A 17,853-nucleotide genomic window follows, 5' to 3' on the forward strand; every position below is an offset into this window, starting at 1 on the left:
CCACCCTTGGCTCAGGCTGTTGGTCAAGTGGCTGGTCTTTGAGCCTCATCCAGGGGCTCTTCAGGAGACAGAGGGGTTCAGTGACCAGCCATAGGTGTCCTGGCCCCCTTGCAGAAGGGCAGCTTCTCCTGCTTCTGGGAGATCATCTCTGGGCTCCTCAGCTGCCTAATATGATGTGGTGGGGGAACCCTGATTGATGGGAAAGTTGTCCCCCATATTACAGGGGGTGTTTTGGGGGCACAGAGGAATGAAAAGGGTGGGGGTCTTCCCTCTCCCTCCCTTTCGACTAGACATCTTTGAAAGCTTAAAAGGTAAACTTGAAAGCACTTATTCTGTGAGCCACCCCAAGCTTTTGGTAAAGGGTGGCATACAAATCTAATAAATTGAATTGAATTAAATTTGAAAGAATTCAGTGCATATTTTTGCCTCTTCTACTGATTCAAAAGTTTTAGAAATTTATGTCTTAGGTAGAATATATGACTGCCCAGCTCACATAAGAGGCCCTGGTCAGCCAACGCAATAAAAATATCAATACAAGAACTAAAATCCTCAGAGAGGGGGGGCATCAGGGATGGGCCACACCCCAGAATGCAGGAACCACCGTTCCAGTGGCAGAAATGGAGCGTGTAGCCTCACTCCATTGCCACCAGGCATCCATGCACCATGCACGTGCAGCCGGTGTGATTCTGGCGATTCCGGCGTGGTTTTTGTGCGTGGCCTGCCTACTGCTTTCCTGCGCCACTGTGGGAGAATAAAACAGGCCATGCAGCTGGAGCTCGGACCCTGCATGATGGCCCATCTTCTCGGCAGGAGAGGAGTGCACTCAAGGTAAGGCCGGTGGCCGGGCAGCGGCACAATGGAGCTGATGGGAGACAAGTGGACTACCCGATGGGATGAGCAGTGAGGTGAAGCAGGCGAGCAGACGGGATGAGTGGCGGCTGTCTACTTACCTGCCGATTTCTATGGGTTTTTGTGCTTCTGCGTGAGATTGAGCTTCTGCGCATGCGTTCTGGTAGCGCCGGGAATGGTGGCTGGGTAACATATAAATCCAATAAATAAATAAATAAAATAAATAAAGACAATAAATAAAATGCATGAAAGAAAAATGAGCACCAAGGATAAACCAGTCAGCCACAAATTCATTCAGTTTAGTCTACAGGGAGTCCTCGAATTACAACAGTTCATTTAGCGACTGTTCGAAATTACAGCAGGATTGAAAAATATGATCTGACAGCTTTTCACCCTTAGGCCCGTTGCAGCCTTTCTGTGGTCATGTGATCAAATTTTGGATGCTGGGCAACTGGCTCATATTTATGACGGTTGCAGTGTCCTAGTGTCATGTGACCCTCTCCTGTGTCCTTTGGCAAGAAAAGTCCATGAAGGAGCCAGCTTCACTTAACAACCCTGTTACTAACTTAATAATCTCAGTGATTCACTTAACAACTGTGGCAAAAAATAGTCGTAAAATGGAGCAAAACTCACTGAACAAAAATTTCATTTAAGAGAAATGTTGTGCTTAATTCAGATCGTAAATTGGATTAGTTAATTTTAGATTAGTTAATTATATTAATTGGATTTCAGATGCATTATTATATATTGTTGTTTTTGATATGTTGTGAGCCGCCACGAGTCCATGGAGAGGGGCGGCATACAAGTCCAAAAAATAAATAACTTCAGATTGTTTTGTCTTTTTAGAAGCATAAATATTACACTAGTAAACATCGTTTAGAATGTTATGTTCTCCGACTTCCCCATCTGTAAAATGGGTATAATCATCACTATTTAGTATAACTGACAGCAGTTTCATTTAGTGATCATTCAGAGTTTACAAGGGCACTGTAAAAAGTGATTTGCGACCGTTTTTCACTCTTACGATCATGGAAGCATCCCCATGGTTATGTGATCAAAATTTGGGTGCTTGGCACGTGGTTCATATTTATGATGGTTGGAGTATCCTGGGCTGACGTGATCCGCTTTTGCGACCCTCTGACAAAATCAATGGGGAATCGGGATCCCATTAACAACCGTGTTACTAAACAAAGGCAACGATTCTCTTAACAACTCTAGCAAGAAAAGTCGTCTGAATTGTTAAGTGAATCGTTGCCTTTGTTAGGCGAATGTGGCTTCGCTCTTGACTTTGCTTGTTATGTGGGTCCAAAAGCGGATCATGTGACCCCAGGACATGGCAATCATCATAAATGTGAGTCGTCTGAATTTTGACAGTGTAACCCTGGGGATGCGGCAACAATGGTCATAAGGGTGAAACGGTCATAAGCAACTGTCATAATGGTGAAAAATGTCATTTTTTCAGGGCCGCTGCAACTTTGAATAGTCAGTAAGTGAACTGTTGTAAGTAGAGGAGTACCTGTACTCGAAGCAAAGGTGACATTTACAGGTAGTCCTTGATTTACAATCTTTCTTTGGTGACTAATATTACAACCGCACTGAAAATAATGACTTATGACAATTATTCACACTTATGACTGTTGCAGCATCCGCATTGACACACAAGCAAAATTCAGACTTTTTTGGCAACTGGTTAATATTTATGACGGTTGTAGAATCCTGGGATCACGTGATCACCTCTTGCGACCTTCTGACATGCAGTCAATGGGGAAGCCAAATTCGCTTAACGACCATACTACTAATTTAATGGTTGGAGTGATTCATTCACTTAACTGTGGTGCCCAGAAAGGTCATAAAATGGGGCAAAATTCTCTTAGCAAATGTCTCGCTTAGCAGTGGACATTTTGGGCTCAATGGTGGCCGTAAGTCGAGGACTGCCTGTATTCAAGAGGAAGGCACTGGCAGGTACAAGTGTCAAAGGCAGCCACACATTCTTGTTTTGAAGCGCTTTCTTCTTCTACAGGAAGTCCTTGACTTACAACAGTTCACTTAGCGACCATTCAAAGTTACAACGGCACTGAAGAAAGTGATTTGTGACTGTTTTTTCACACTACGACCGTTGTGGTATCCCCAGCATCTATAGATAAAAGTAATGCAAAAGAGAGAGAGAGAGAGAGAGAGAGAGAGAGAGAGAGAGAGAGAGAGAGAGGTTCTCTTCCTCCGCAGCAATCAATATTACCTCTGCTCCCTCCATTTAACGGAGAGTTTGAGTTGCTGGTGACTCGATGGTTAGTGGGGAATTCTGGGAGCTGAAGTCCACACCTCCTAAATGTCCATGGAGATTCTCAGAGAAATTGAAGTTTCTGAGCAACCAGGAGGGTAAAACCTTTGTTATTTACAATCTCCCAAAACAGGAAGCAGTTGGACAAGCCCTCTTCTCCTTCTAAAGTGGCCTGTAACCCTCCCCCCTCCTAAAACTCACCCGTCTCTCTAGAACCCATAAGGGATGAGTCCATGGCCTGTGTGGGGGCCACACTTTTGGTCACTCTGCCCACCAGATGAACTTCCTTTTCCAAATTGAGACCTAAAAACCCATTGTAATTTTTTATTTTCTGTTACAATAGCTATGCTCTCCCCTCCTCCAGGTCCTCCTCTCCCCTCTTCTCTTTCCCTCCTCCTCTCCCCTCCTCCCCTTCTCTGCTCCTCTCCTCCTCCACTCTAGTCTTCCTTCTCTCCACTTCTTCTCTCCCTATCTTCTCCTCCATTTATTTGTTTGTTAATTTATTTTGATTTATAAGCCACCCTCTTCTGATGGACTCAAGGCAGCGTACAACAATAAAACCAAGTACAAAGTTTAAAACCTCAATATTAAAAATACATTCATCCATTTATCAGAAGATGGTCCCGTAAATAATCTCCCCTCCATCCCCTCCTCCTCTCCCCTCCTTTTGTCTCCACTCTTCCTCTTCTCCCCCTCCTCCTCCCTAGTTCTCCTCTCCACTTCTTCCTTCCCCTCCCCTCCTCCTTTGCTCTCCCCAATTCCCTCCTCCTCTTCCTCCCCTCTCCTCCTTTCCTCTCCACTCCTTCTCCTCTCTAGTTCTCTTCTCCTTCCTTCCCCTCCCCTCCGCCCTCTCCCATCTGTTCTCCCCCCCCTTGCGTCCTGTCAGCCGTTACTCCTGTCTGGTCCCACCCGAGAGCGAAGACGTGAAGGCCGCCAAGACGCCGCTCCCTCCCTTGTTGCGAAGGAAGCGCCGAGTGCCTGGGAAGGGAGGAAGGCGGGCGGCGTCAGAGGGAGAGAGAGGCCGCCATTTGTACCCAGGCCTTCAGCGGGCTCCTTTAGGCATGGAAAATATCGGGAGACTTTGATCCCGTTCTTCTCCCTCTCAGCCCAACCTGCCAGCACAGCTCCCGGCTGAGGAATTCCGACACTTAACCGTTGGCCTCTAAACAAGGGAAATTAAACTACCTCAAACGACCCTTTCAGCAGCCAAACCGTCACTCAACCTTCGCTCCACCCCCGCCCTGTCTGTGGGAAGCTTTACTAGTGCGGCAGCGCCTCCCGTGGCCACTGCGAGAACGGCACTTCTTTTTTACCACTTGATTTCTCAGAAAAGGCAACTGTCGGTCGGCGGATCCCATTGGCTCCCATCAGGGCATCACGTGCTCTCTGTGGGAGGAGTTGCCGAGTCCCCGGGCTCGAGACCAAGAGTCTTGCACCCGCTCTGGGTGTTTCCTGCGGCTTTTTCCCTTTCAACCGCTGCTGCTTTTTTTTTCTAATTGTCCTTTGCAAGGCAATACCTGTGCACGCCTCCTTCCGACTAAGCCTTCCGTAGTTCAGTGGAGTTTGCTGCCAAATCAGTGCGTTTAATAATTGCAAATTAATTTAATTAATTAATCGCAAATTCATTAAATCAATTAATTGCAAATTAATTCAATCAATTAACTGCAAATTAATTAAATCAATTAATTGCAAATTAATTACAATTGTAAATTAGTTAATTACAGCCTGAACAATTCTGATTGCTTTCTCTTTTTAGATGGAAGCATAAATATTATACTAGATATTAAGCATCACTTAGAATGTGGTCATGTTCTCTGACGTCTCACCTGTAAAATGGGCATAATTAGCACTGCTAAGCATCACTTAGAAGGACACTATGTTCTCAGACTTCTCATGTCACTGGCTGGGATTCATGCAGCAGAAGGTGGTCCCTGAGATAATCTGGTCCGGTGCCATGGGCTTTATAGGTCATAACCAACACGTTGAATTGTGACCGGAAACTGATCGGCAACCAATGCAGACTGCGGAGTGTTGGTGTAACATGGGCATGTTTGGGAAAGCCCATGATTGCTCTCGCAGCTGCATTCTGCACGATCTGAAGTTTCCGAACACTTTTTAGAGGTAGCGCCATGTAGAGAGCGTTATAGTAGTCGAGCCTCGAGGTGATGATTAGATTAGATTAGATTTATTGGATTTATATGCCGCCCCTCTCCGAAAACTCGGGGCGGCTCACAGCAAACAAAAACAATACATAATGACAATCCAATACCCACCAATCCAATGACAATTTTAAGCTAAAATTCATTAAAAAAAGAGGGCGTGAGTGACTGTGAGCAGTGACTCCCAGTCCAAATAGGGTCGCAACTGATGCACCAAGCGAACCTGGGCAAATGCCCCCCTCGCCACAGCTGAAAGATATTTCTCTAATGTGAGCTGTGGATCGAGGAGGACGCCCAAGTTGTGGACCAATGATTGCCCCCCCCCCAGGGTGATGGACGGACAGATAGAATTGTCCTTGGGAGGTAAAACCCACAGCCACTCCGTCTTATCAGGGTTGAGTTTGAGTCTTGACACCCATCCAGACCCCAACAGCCTCTAGGCACCGGCACATCACTTCCACTGCTTCGCTGACGGGACAAGGGGTGGAGATGTAGAGCTGGGTATCATCTGCATACTGATGATACCTCACCCCATGCCCTTGGATGATCTCACCCAGCGGTTTCATGTAGATATTAAATAGCAGGGGGGAGAGGTCTGACCCCTGAGGTACCCCACAAGGGAGCAACCTAGAGGTCAACCTCTGACCCCCCCACTAACACTGATTGCGACCGAACGGAGAGGTAGGAGGAGAACCACTGAAGAACAGTGCCTCCCACTCCCAACCCCTCCAGCTGGTACAGAAGGATACCATGGTTGATGGTATCAAAAGCCGCTGAGAGGTCAAGAAGCACCAGGACAGAGGATAAACCCCTGTCCCGGGCCCGCCAGAGATCATCCATCAGCGTGACCAAAGTAGTTTCCGTGCTGTAGCCGGGCCTGAATCCTGACTGCTGAGGGCCTTAATAGGAAAGTTAACATAAGAACAAGGGGACACAATCTGAAGTTAGTTGGGGGAAAGATCATAAGCAACCTGAGAAAATATTATTTTTCTGAAAGAGTAGTAGATCCTTAGAACAAACTTCCAGCAGACGTGGTTGGTAAATCCACAGTAATTGAATGTAAACATGCCTGGGATAAACATAGATCCATCCTAGGATAAAATACAGGAAATAGTATAAGGGCAGACTAGATGGACCATGAGGTCTGTTTCTGCCATCAATCTTCTATGCTTCTATGACATTGAGGGTGCCCAAAGCGATTCACCCATAATGCAATGCCCGTGTGACACCCCCCCACACGTGCGCCCCACCCTGCCCTGAGTTCCGAAAAGGTTGTACAGAAATGTCATGTGTGCACATGCTTGTCAGGGCTTCACTGGAAAAGCCAAACTTCTGGATTCACCCAACAATCACATGCACAGTTTTTCAACACTGCTGCACACAAACAGGACAGCTGATAGCCGTGCGCGTATGCCTGCCAGGCTGTGTGTGCTGGATGACATGGCTTTGCATACCGCCTTGGGCACGCATGCACGGGCCGGTAAGGGAAACCAGACATGTCCAGCCTCATGGAGAGAGGGCTCAGGTAGGCGAGTTTTTCTTCCTGTCAGCAGGAAGTGGGCGCTGAAGAATTCTGTGCTGCACCAGAGGGAAGGATTCAGGATAAACCTCCCGATAGTCCAGGGCTGTGAAGGTGAACCTATGGCGCGCAGGTGGCATGCAGAGCCCTTTCTGCAGGCACGCCAGCCGTGTCCCCAGCCCAGGCCCACCTTGCATGTGGGTGCGCCTTTCACCGGTCAGCTGGCCTTTGGGCCTCTGCTGTGCATGCGCAGGGCTGGAGTGCATGCAGGAGACATATACACACATGTACTGGGAGGCACATGCATGGGGTGTGTGTATCCAGACTGTATTTTGGGGACTCAAGCAGCACCCCTGTGTTCTGTTTTGTCTTCCAAATTGGTGCAGGAGGCTTCCAGGCGCAAACCAGGGCGCTTGAAAGGCCTCCTGGAAGCCAAAATGGGCCACGGAGGTGGCAGGCTAGGACCACCCCATGCCCCATTTTGGGCCTTTAAAGGTTCCTACATCAAATTGGAAGCAAAAAATGTGTGAAGGGGGTGGGGCGCATGCAGGGGGGTTCACACATGCATGCATGGGGGCAGAGTGGGTTGCACATGGGGGGGGGTCACACAGGCATTGCATTATGGGTGCATTGCTTTGGGCACACAATGACAGAAAGGTTAGCCATGACTGGTCTATGGAAGAGTGGTGGGCACTCCATCCCTGGAGGTTTTCAAGACAAGATTGGGCTGCCATTGGTCCAGGAGCTACAAGGTCTCCTGCCTTTGGGAGGGGGTCAGACTAGAAGAGCTCCAAGGTCCCTTCCAGCCAGACTCATCTGAGGATTCTATGCCTTCTTCTGCCCCCGCAGGACAACCCCTTCGGGTATATTCGAGTTTCTTCCAGTGTAAGATTTAGAAATTTCTGGCGATGTTTCGATGAGGACCCACTCATCATCTTCAGGCTGGTGCTCCTGTCCTTGTTCTAGGGTGTTTGCCCTAGAACAAGGACAGAAGCACCAGCCTGAAGATGACGAGTGGGACCTCGTCAAAACGTCGCCAGAAATTTCTAAATCCTACACGGGAAGAAACCCGAATATACCAAGACCGTCATATGTCAAGTCCCAGTGAGGGTATGGCTAGCTGATGAGGCCAAAATAAGGCTGAAATAGATCTATCCTAGTCTCCCTTAATTTTCAAATTCAGCAAAACAACATGTGACACATACAGATAGAATTGTCGGCTATCAATAAAATTAACTGCCTTGGAAATGGCCTTGTGTTGGGCCGAGAGGCAAATAAGGAGCTGTGATGTTCCTTCAATACACCAGGGTGATTCGACACAAAAATATGTAACCCTTCCCTGGTGCAGAGCTGAAGGGATTGGATACTGTAGCCTAGAGGATAATTCTCTGCCTTACAAGGCAAAGGTTACAGGTTAAAGTCCCAGTGAGGGTATAGCTAGCTGATGAGGCCAAAATAAGGCTGAAATAGATCTATCCTAGTCTCCCTTAATTTTCAAATTCAGCAAAACAACATGTGACACACACACACTATATATATATAGTGTGACTGGTCTATGGACAACAACAGCACAAAGATTGGAACTCCAGCCTGAAGATGGTGAATGTGATTTCACCGAAACGTCGCATAGACATGCAAAACATTACACAGGGCAAAACCCGAACTCAGAACAATCTACATACATATACCCGTGAAAATTTACGAAAACAATCTACATACATATACTGTACCCGTGAAAATCTACGAATATATATATATATATATATATATATATATATATATATATATATATATATATATATATATATTCGTAGATTTTCACGGGTACAGTATATGTATGTAGATTGTTCTGAGTTCGGGTTTTGCCCCGTGTAATATTTTGAGTGTCTATGCGACGTTTCGGTAAAATCACATTCACCATCATCAGGCTGAAGTTGTAAGCTTCGTGCTGCTGTAAATATAGTTTGTTTGCAACTGCCATTTGTTCCTTATAAATAGTGGTGGGGGTGGATATAAACAAACAACCAAACAACCAACACTTTGCATTGTGTCAGGAGACCAATGGGCAACCACTGCAGCTCGCAGAGTGCTTGAGAAACATGGGCGTATCTTGGCATGCCCATGACTGCTTTTGCAGCTGTCTTTTGTGCCACCTGTAGTCTCCAAACACTCTTCAAAGGTGGTCCCATGTAGAGGACATTGCAGTAGTTGAACCTCGAGGTGATGAGGGCATGAGTGACTGTCAGAAGAGACTCCTGGTCCAAATAGGGGCACAACTGGTGAACAAGGCCTCCACCAGCACCCGTTTGCTGTCTTCTGGGACCTTCATGCCTCCCTCCTCTTGGAACTACCCTCATTTCCATGGGGAAGAGACAGACAGGGGAAAACTGCTGGCCGGCTGAGCTGTGAGCGAGCAGCCTTTGTTTTGGAGGGGCTCCATGGAGGCTCAACTGCCCATCCTCCCTCCCTCTCTCTCTCTCTCTCTCTCTCTCTCTCTCTCTGTTTATATACATGACATTGGTACTAAGAGTTTGGAGTGGCTTATTTTGAGTTTGCATCTGTCATGTGCTCGTGTGTTGTTGTGGTTGAAACTGACATAGTCATTGACAGGAAGGATGTTGTAGCAGATGATCTTATGGGCTATGCTTAGGTCGAGTCGAAGGCAACGTAGTTCTAAGCTTTCTAAGCCTAGGATTTCAAGTCTGGTTGAGTATGGTATTCTGTTGTGAGTAGAGGAGTGGAAAGCTTTACAGAACTCTATGTAGATTGTGTCTATTGATTTGCCCTGACTGAGATATATAATCCATATATTCTTGCAGTGAAGGAGTTGCAAGTCACAAGATAATTTTTCCTGAAGCCAAATTATTTGTTTGTTAGAGAGAAAATTGTTAGTTTCTAGGTGGAGGGTAATTGATTGGTTTCTTATTGATTCCGTGATTTTACATGATCTGTAGTTTTCAACTGGACTGGGATCTCCTTTTTTTGAAGATGGGAATGACCATGGCTATTATTATTATTATTATTATTATTATTATTATTATTATTATTATTATTATTATTTATTAGATTTGTATGCCGCCCCTCTCCGTAGACTGTAGCTTTCATAGTGAGCTGGTCCTGAATGATTTTTCAAAGATTATGCTTAGAGGTTTGGCTATGGCCATGGAGAGCTTTTTTAGGAAGTCTGCACATAAACCACATAGTATGTATATAACTATCAATCAGATCCCTTCCCCTGGGGGCGTGGCTTATCCATGGGTGAGCCCCCAATTCGCTTCAACCGGAGCGGCTCACTCTGAAGGGGGAACCGTCGGTTGCCTGGAGAGGCTGGGGAGCCCCAGATTCTGCCCCTCCCTTCTCTGGGGTTGGAGTCCAGATTAAAATCTGGTCCCTTGGATCTGGAATCTGATCCACAGAATACAGGTTTTTCCTCTCCAGGGGAGATGAAAGGGAAACAGGCATAAAAGGTAAGATAGGATTCATATTCAAAAGGCCTTGTGGGAATGGGCCTAATAAACCCCCCCCCACATGGGTCTTTGCCAGTTTTAATTGTCTAACTCACTGCCTGAAGAGGCCAGTTATGACTTGAAGGCCAGAGCACAGACTGCCCCCTGCAGGCAATGAGAGGGACAGCTAAAGCATGGAAAGGCCCAGGGGGTGAAGGTTCCTGAGTGCTGACTGAGAATTGCAGCCCACTCATCTTCAGGTTGTTAAACTAGCCAGTTTCTTCTAACTTCTCTTTGTTTTTTGGTCATGTGTATATTTCTGTGTGTCTGTGTGTGTGAGAGACACACACACAGAGAGAGAAAAGTTTTTTTTTAACTCTGCAAAGTTCTGGTAGCTAGTTTTTCACTACAGTTGCATCAGCCCTTTTGTGTGGGGCCTTTGAGCTTTAACTTTCAAAATAAAGTTAAATACATGTTGGCTTTAGCTCAGCAGGCAGCTATTTCAGGTCCGTGAGATGCTCTGGCATTAACTGGCCCCTGGGATTCTGCCTTTATGCCAACAAATCTCAGATTTATTTGTTTCTTCAGCCACAGTTGCTGTATATTCCCTCCGGGGTCAGTTTCAAGCATGGAGCTCCCAAACCTCTCAATTCTAGATGACCGATTTAATTCCATCTCTGCCCCTGCCATTATGTGCCATATGGGGATTATTTCCCTTTCATTTCTCTCCAGAGACTTCCCCAAAGTTGATTTCTCCAGGGATCTCTCCTGAGAGGGAGAATTATGATCAAAGTTCCAGCTCTGCTCTTTGGCTGAATCCTCCAGGGGAGACTTTGGGCAGAGAAATAGGGAGTTTGGAGACAGGCAGAGTCTGTTCTTGCATCTACGTCTCTCTCCTTTCCAGGTGAAGCTGTGTTTCAATGAGGAAAGCAACTAGATCATATTCCACCTTCTGAGAATCCTCTGAAATCTTCTAATTCTTCTTTAGGAACAGGAAGGAGATTGATTGAGTCACCCCATGAATTATGGACCTCCTGCTTCTGGTGCTGCTGCTGCTTTTGTTCTGTCCAGTCTCTGGGAAGCTGAGAAGGAAATGCCCGCTGAGTTTGGAGCACCAGGATGGAAAACAACCACAGAGCTTTTATAGCCCAGGAGACCATCTCATTGCTATAGTCATCAATGAAGAGGAAAGGTTGCATGTAAAGTTGCTTTTCAACATGGCTCCTTCTCTTCAGTTTGTTTTCCGTGATCCGTAAGTTATTCAGAGTGATGGAGTTGCACTCCCTCCTTTGCTAACACTCTCCTTCTTTTCTGTTTTTTTTCCCATTTATTCATATATTGGAGAATATGTCTAATTTTCTGAATGATTTTGATTTCCACGGCTTCTTTCTTGCCTGATTTTGTGGAAGAGACTGAAAAAGGGGTCTGGGAAAAAGTTGAACGGTCCACAGATTATTTTCTTCTCTCTGTTCAATCTTTAATTTATCACTTGAATAATGGATTTTATTTGAAGTAGTGGTGGAATAGGTCATAGTTGCTGTATCTCAGCTGATTTCAATATTTGTGTAGCTGATCATTGCTTTTGGCTCAATGTTGGCTTGTGGAAGATTATATAGTAAAAGAAGTATTTGTTGTTTGCTATCGCTCATAACAACACTTTTTTTTCCAATAGGGATCTTTATGGTTTTACCTTTCGCTTACTATTAATTTTCAACATTCAACTGATCAACAAGAATTCCCAGCTCCTGCACAACCTCACACTTGGCTACAATATCCATGACAACTATATGAGCACTTTCCGCACTTCAGATGCCTTGCTGGACATTCTCTCCACTGGAGAAGCCAATGTCCCCAACTACGGCTGTGGAAGGAAGGACAACCTTCTGGCTCTTCTTGATAGAGCTAGAAGGGAAATCTCCATCCAGATGTCAACAGTAGGAGGCACCTACAAAGTCCCACAGGTTTGTGTGTGTTTTTCTCCATTTGGTAAACTGAGGGGTGGGTGGTGGTGGGTGAGCAATATTTATTTATTTATTTATTATTTAGATTTGTATGCCGCCCTTCTCCGCAGACTCGGGGCGGCTCACAGCAAGATACAGCAAATCATGACAAATCCAAATAAATTTAAAATATTTAAAAAGATTTAAAAAGAACCCCATTTACTAACAAACACACACACAAACATACCATGCATAAATTGTACATGCCCGGGGGAGGTGTTTCAGTTCCCCCATGCCTGACGGCAAAGGTGGGTTTTAAGGAGTTTACGGAAGGCAGGGAGAGTAGGGTCAGTTCTAATCTCTGGGGGGAGTTGGTTCCAGAAAGTCGGGGCCACCACAGAGAAGGCTCTTCCCCTGGGGCCTGCCAACCAACATTGTTTAGTTGACGGGACCCGGAGAAGGCCCATTCTGTGGGACCTAATTGGTCGCTGGGATTCGTGCGGCAGAAGGCGATCTCGGAGATATTCTGGTCCAGTGCCATGAAGGGCTTTAAAGGTCATAACCAACACTTTGACTTGTGACCGGAAATTGATCGGCAGCCAATGCAGACTGCAGAGTGATTGTGAAACATGGGCATACCTAGGTAAGCCCATGATTGCTCTCGCAGCTGCATTCTGCACGATCTGAAGTTTCCGAACACTTTTCAAAGGTAGCCCCATGTAGAGAGCGTTACAGTAGTCGAACCTCGAGGTGATGAGGGCATGAGTGACTGTGAGCAATGAGTCCCGGTCCAGATAGGGCCGCCACTGATGCACCAGGCGAACCTGGGCAAACGCCCCCCTCGCCACAGCTGAAAGATGGTTCTCTAATGTGAGCTGTGGATCGAGGAGGACGCCCAGGTTGTGGACCCTGTCCGAGGGGGTCAATAATTCCCCCCCCCCAGGGTAATGGACGGACAGATGGAATTGTCCTTGGGAGGCAAAACCCACAGCCACTCCGTCTTATCCGGGTTGAGTTTGAGCCTGTTGACACCCATCCAGGCCCCAACAGCCTCCAGACACCGGCACATCATTTCCACTGCTTCGTTGACTGGACATGCAATCATGTCTTCTCCATGGAATTCAAGAGCTGCTTTTTTCTATATTAGCAAAAATGTCAATGTTTTACCCCATTATGTTCATGTTGAGATTAATCATAAAAGGCCTGTAATGCAAGTAAGACGTTCCACGAAGAAGGCATTCTACCAACTAATTAATTGGTCAAAAATATCCCTAGTTGTTGGGGCCTCTATGTGCATCTTCATTTTAGAAGACAAAACCTGCCCTATCCACTTGGATTAAAGTTGGCAATAGTAGCATTTTATGTATCTAAAATGTGCAATAAAGAGGACTCTGGCAATTATAGACCAAATGGGCTGGCAAATATTATGGCTAAAATTTATCCCATGATCCTCTTAGTTAAACTTGAGAAAAATGCAAGTTAAAAGATATATAGTTTTGATAAGAAATAATTCATAATAATCATATATTGACTCAAATTGGTCTTGAAATATCTAATCTATATCAGTGAGGTAAAACAAGGTTTGCTGGCTTTCTAGAGGTTAGTGCAGCATTTGACTCAATACAGAACTATGGCCCTCAAAATGGAGCTCATCCTGTTGGCCCTGATCCAAGCCCTTGTTGGAGAGGGAGGTTTGGGCTCAATGGAGCCACAAGAAGAAGGATCTATGCTTCCCAAGGGGGGGAAAGGAAAGATACATATTTGAACCCTTGTTATTCACTATAGATATGAATGACTTACTAGAACTAATGCAGGATAAAAAAACAGATCATAAATAAATATTATTTCATTTTTTGACAAAAATTATTAAAAGAGTGGACCAGTGAAAGGCAGTGCAGGTAGTATGCAGCATTTAGATTTCAGAAAGGCTTTGACAAGGTCAACCACAACCTATTCCTTGGTAAGCTAAAAGTATGTGGGATAGAGAGCATCATGTCCAGATGGAGTCAGTCTGTGGTCCTCAATGGAACTACGTCTGCATGGAGGGAAACAAGCAGTGGGGGACCTCAAGGTTTCATTTTAGGCCCAGGACTCTTCAACATCTTCATGAAGGATTTGGATGAGGGGAGAAATGGGGAAATCATCAAATGTGAAGACAACACTGAAGTGGCAGGAATAGCCAACACCCCAGAAGATAGGCTGAACATCTGGATCGATCTAGAGAGATTTGAACCCTGGGCCTATCTAACAAGATGAAATTCAATGTAGAGAAATGTAAGGTTTTACACTTAGGCCAGAAAATCCAAATGTACACTTACAGATTAGGTGAAATCTGCCTCAATTGTAGTAACTGTGAGAGGGACCTTGGAGTCTTAGTGGACAATCACTTAAAAATGAATCAGCAATGTGTGGCACCAGCCAAAAATGGCAAAAAACATTTGCATTAACAGATGGATAAAATCATGTGAATTAATAATAATAATAATAATAATAATAATTTATTAGATTTGTATGCCGCCCCTCTCCGAGGACTTGGAGCGGCTCACAACAGACGATACAAAATACAAATCCAATATTAAAAAGTGAAGTATTAGTATCGCTTTATAATGCCTTGGCAAGACCACACTTGGAATATTGCATCCAATTTTCATCACAATATTATAAAAAAGATGTAGAGACTAAGATAATTAAGGGTCTGGAGACTAAAAGTTGCAGGAATTGGGTATGTCCAGTCTAGTGAAAACGCCTGGGGTGCCATAATAACACTGTGCAATATTTCAGTAGCTGCCACAAAGAATAGAGGAAGTCAATCTTTTTTCCAAAAACCAGAAAACAAGACAAGAAACAATGGATTGAAAGTTGAAATTAATCAAGGAGAGAAACAATCTAGAACTAAAAACAGCTTTCCTAGCCCTTAGAACAATTAATCAGTGGAATAATTTGTCTCCAGAAGTTGTGGGTGCTCCAACACTGAAAGATTTAAAAAAGACACTAGATAGCTACTTGCCTGGAATAGTATACGGTCCCCTGATTGAGCAGGGGGTTAGACTAGAAGACCTCCAAGGTCCCTACCAATTCTTTTATTCTGTTTTAAGTTCTGTTACAGGTGCACATACTACTACTACTAATTTATTAGATTTGTATGCCGCCCCTCTCCAAAGACTCGGGGCGGTTCACAACAACGATAAAAACAATATTATACTGGCACAAATCTAATATTAAAAAAAACCTAAAAACCCTATCATAATTAAATACCAAACAGCACATACATACCAAACATAAATTATAATAAGCCTGGGGGAAAGGTGTCTCAAATCCCCCATGCCTGGCGGTATAGGTGGGTCTTAAGTAGTTTACGGAAGACAAGGAGGGTGGGAGCAGTTCTAATCTCCGGGGGGAGTTGATTCCAGAGGGCCGGGGCTGCCACAGAGAAGGCTCTTCCCCTGGGGCCTGCCAGACGACATTGTTTAGTCGACGGGACCCGGAGAAGGCAAACTCTGTGGGACCTTATCGGCTGCTGGGATTCGTGTGGTAGCAGGCGGTTCTGGAGGTACTCTGGTCCAATGCCATGTAGGGCTTTAAAGGTCATGACCAACACTTTGAATTGTGACCGGAAACTGATCGGCAGCCAATGCAGGCCACGGAGTGTTGTAGATACGTGGGCGAATCTGGGAAGCCCCACGATGGCTCTCGCGCCCACGTTCTGCACGATCTGGAGTTTCTGAACACTTATTGCATCCACATGCTAAATAAGTATTGGAACACCCTAGTTTACACTAACAAAAATAATATTATCATACTTACACATTGGATTGTATACCCTGTGAACAAGACTTGGATTCTTTTGTCATAATAATTATCTGATAAGTTCAAAAGTTATGGTCCTTGGGAAATGACATGGTAGCCACAATTGGTCAGCCAATAGAGCGTGTAACACCTTTCCTTACCTGGGGTTGTTTTCTCTCTTGGACCCTCATCATCAAAGGAGCTCAGTGAGAGAAAGGGCAGGAGTGAAAGTGGTGCTTAAATGGAAACCTCATAGCTCTCCAGGTTCCTCAGCCCCAATTATCAAAGTGTAAGAGGCCAAGGTTTCCCCCATGTTCTTACATCCATCTGATGTTTGGGGCTTCGGAGAGAAATCACTAGCAGAACCAACCCAATCACAGCCTCTGAGGAGTGTTATGGGATGAGTAAAAGTCATCCAACTGCTGCCTCACAGTTGTATTTGGAATTTACACAATTTCTGCTTTGTCTAAATTCAGAAAATACGAATATCGGCATAGCATTTAATCTATGGAAACTGACAGATTTTGAAAACAGACAAAATTTCAATTAAAGAGAAATCTTGTATTATTCAACTGACAAATCGTATTAGGAACTGAGGTCTCCCTGTTTCTTGTATAACTGGAGAAGAAGCTAAAAGGATTCCTCCAGAAAAAAGCTTGGATACAGAAACAGAAAAAGATTCACCAATCCTCAAAAATTATAATAGGCCCTTCTATGTGTTAATCTAATTGTGGTTAATTGTAGAGGTGATACAGTAATATTATTTACATTGTTTATCATTTTTAAAATTTATTATTTCCCATTTTTATTATACATTCTTGCTAATATTGTGTCTTTAATATTTTAAACAATGTCTAACTACAAATTATTATTATTTATTAGATTTGTATGCCGCCCCTCTCTGAAGAAGAAGCAGGCTGGATTAATTGAAATCTAATAGTTTGGTTTTGATCTAACCCCAAATATAACACAGCATTCTTCATTGCTTTTTCAGATCAATTATTTAAGTGCTTCAGAGGCTCTGAGTGATAAAGGCAAATCCCCCTTTTTCCACCAGATGCGTTCCAAAGAAGGATTCCACTACCCAGCCATTGTCCAATTGCTCCTCCATTTCAGATGGACCTTGATTGGCCTCTTTGCTTCAGACACAGAGAAGGGAGAGAATTTCATGAGGACTTTCCCTCCTGTGCTTGTCAGGAATGGAATTTGTGTGGTTATATCACAACAACTCTCAAAAACTGAACATACAGCCTCCCTCAGGGTTGCCCTCTCTATGTGGAGACAAGTCAATGTCTTTGTTCACTTCATGGAACTTGATTCCCTTTGGGACAGAATTCTCCCTTTCCATTTAACATTCAGGAGATTGCCAGGACTCATTGAAGGGAAAGTCTGGATCCTCACAAATTTTGCAGGGTATGAAATGAACAAGCGCAGACTTCTCAAATATGTCCACAGTGTTTTGAGGTTTGGTTTTCTGCTCAAAAGAAGGCCAAATGATGAAGCCTTTGAGCCCCATTTCTTTGTGGAACAAAAGTTTCAAGATCTTTATTTTCACTGTTATCTTTCAAAGAACATCTTTTCTGTCAAAGGCCGCAGAAGATGCACCCAGAAAGCCCCACTGGAGACCCAGTGGAAAAGGAACAGAAGTGGGATGAAAAATGACTATGACTATTACAGCGTCATGAAGACCCTAGCCCAGGTCTTGAATGCTGCCTATTCCTCCAGATTGAGGAGGAGAAGGAAGGAGGGAGGAAAGAGGTTGGGGTCTCCAAGACTGCACCCATGGCAGGTAGGGGGTCCCGATAGGGATCCATACATCATAGATCCTTTGGACAAGGAATCCAGGGGAGAAGGAGGGGAACCACCTCAATAGATC

The sequence above is a fragment of the Erythrolamprus reginae genome, chromosome 2, assembly GCF_031021105.1.
Source record: "Erythrolamprus reginae isolate rEryReg1 chromosome 2, rEryReg1.hap1, whole genome shotgun sequence".
Classification (NCBI taxonomy): domain Eukaryota; kingdom Metazoa; phylum Chordata; class Lepidosauria; order Squamata; family Dipsadidae; genus Erythrolamprus; species Erythrolamprus reginae.